Source organism: Solanum pennellii, chromosome 5, assembly GCF_001406875.1.
Source record: "Solanum pennellii chromosome 5, SPENNV200".
Taxonomy (NCBI): Eukaryota; Viridiplantae; Streptophyta; class Magnoliopsida; order Solanales; family Solanaceae; genus Solanum; species Solanum pennellii.
Genome location: NC_028641.1, coordinates 21,532,744 through 21,535,571, shown reverse-complemented (window position 1 = coordinate 21,535,571; position 2,828 = coordinate 21,532,744).

Below are 2,828 nucleotides of genomic sequence, written 5' to 3'. Positions count from 1 at the left end.
CCTGGAGGAATCTAAAAAGATGTTATTTAAAATGTTCTGAAAGTGTAGGAGAGGACTAAAAACCCAACCTACCACGAAGTGCGTACAAATTTGAAGGAGACATTAACTTCATGTTCAACAATACTCAAATGCATAATTAGGGAGTAAGAACTACATATAGAAACCGAACATATGTGTATATATATATATACATATACATTTTAAATATATATATATGTATATGTATATATCTATCTATATATATATATATGTATATATATATAAACATATATATCTATACATATATATATATATAGGTATATTAGACCCTTCATATATAAAGATTACTTAGTCTTCTACTTTTATTGCACATAAGTAAATAAAATATAGCATGGTCATAATTGTCGTCTCATCTCATAACCATCTAATAAGAGTGTAAGAACTTGGGCATAACCCATACATCAAATTAAGAATGCCTCACATGGGCTATATAGTGATTGATATTAAATGGAAAAGAAAGAACATAATAGTCTTAAACTAAAAACAAGTCCATTTGCTCGATAGTAGCATTACCCTCTAAACGTGAAGACCTACCCTACTTGGATGAATAAGAGATCCAAGTATTCTTCAAGTCGTCTTCAAAGCACTTCAATGACCGGAACCTAAAATATCGGGGAAAAGGAAGAAATGGGGTTAGTACAACACTTGTACTATGTATGAGACCATATGCACACATACCTTGAAATCATGATAAGAAAAGAGACATTTCATTAAGTATGCACTTTTCATTAAAAATCTTTATGCATATTAAACAAAACCATACCAACTAATAGAACATGTTCATTAAGTCATTAGAATGTACATCACAAGACCAACAACATCAAAACTAGTCAAGTCAACATACATATTCTATAATTGAACACTAGTCAAGTAACTCTATCATCAAGTCAAAATAGCACCAAGCATGAATAAGAGTGCATTCCAATATAACCAAAGCAAGACAATTACTCATAAATCCCTATCAAGTAAACAAGTGCAATGACCAAGCAAAGGCCCATTACCTTACTCAATCACGTAACCCAGCAAGAATCATGACTAAATCCTACTTCACATAGCATAGCATTTATGAGTACATATCATCTTACATTTAACCATTTAAACCAACACATGCTCATAAGTGAAACTTATCATCATATAGTATAAAAAATGCGCAAGTTTATCATATACATATCATAAATAATCATAAGCATATGCAGAAATAAGAAGAACCTCCTAAGGTTTCCTTCAAGGAAAAGTAGTGCAAGGCATAAGTACAGTCCCATAACCCTTCTTAGTCTGAGTCAAACCTCTTTGGTTACCCTCGTTGGTTTGTACTTCATTAATTTATTTTAGTTTAGGGAACACTTGCCTTAACCCACATAGACCACAAGAGCTATGCGTAGAATCAGGTGTTGTAAAACCTAACACAGAAGGAAGGTGGTCTATCGGTCAAAGTAAAACCAAACATAAACGTAACTTTCTAGGTGGATACACCAACTATTCTTCCTATGGGAGCAACATAGTTCAAGAACTAAGAGATAATCCCTCTTTATACACTTGGCAATTGGGGCCTCCTCTCATGGGAATCCATTGAATGAGTACCCTCATTGGGGAGTCAATACCACATGTTGAACTATAGGGTTTATCTTCCTCTATGGAAATTTGTCACCTCCCACTGTCAAGTTCACTCGATGCTAAGCGAAAGTCCCTTTTGAAATGACTTTAATGTTTTTATGTAGCAAAATATCTTATTGTAAATCATAGGGTCTAACCTTTGTATATTCATCACCATCATAGCTCAATAAGAATTGCATGAGTATTGTCCTTTCATTATAATTCATATAGGTGATGTTAGCACATTAACATCTTCATATCATGGTAGGCACATTGGTAAATCATTAACCTTCCTTATAACATTTAAATCTTAATCCAACACTTGGCAATCATATTCAAGACATTTCAATTCAACATCATACCTCCCTATCATCCTAATACAAGGCATAATCCAATACAACATCATGACTTAATCACAAGTAACAACAATTTGAAGTAAAGGATACGGATCATAAGAGTTACCAAGTCTCCTTCATAGTTCATCATCAAGGTCTTACCACAAACCCTCAATTATATAAATTTGAATATACAACATTATAAATCAATAACCAACATGATAACAAGTCTAGAAGAATCAGTACATTACAATTCAATAGAAGATCATAGCTTAAGAAAAGATACTTAGGTCAATTCACAACATACTTCATAACCTCGCTCCTCTTTTCAAGAACTAGCATGAAGGAGTACAAATATACCTAATTCATCATAATTAGTGTAACAACATCATCTCGTAGTAATTCAACCAATAACCAAATCAATATAACTAATACAATACAATTCATATCAACATCAAAACCTAAGATTAAGGGGTAAAGGTCATCTTCGATAAACTAGACCAAACAATCAATATTTATCATAAATAGATTAGTATACAAGTTAAAATTCATTATATCCAATATTAATCATAAAAAAATCAATTGTCACGACCCAAATCCGGGGCCGCGACTGGCACTCACAGTTTCCCTCCTATGTGAGCGAACCAACCAATCTAACCCTTATCATTTTAACATATATTAACAGAAAATAATGCGGAAGACTTAAACTCATTAAATAAAACAAATCAACATCTATTAATTCCCCAAAATCTGGAAGTCATCATCACAAGAACATCTATCTCAAATTACTAAACTAAGAATGTCTAAGAACAAAAATAACTAAAAAGCTAGTCCATGCCGGAAGTTCAAGGCATCAAGACT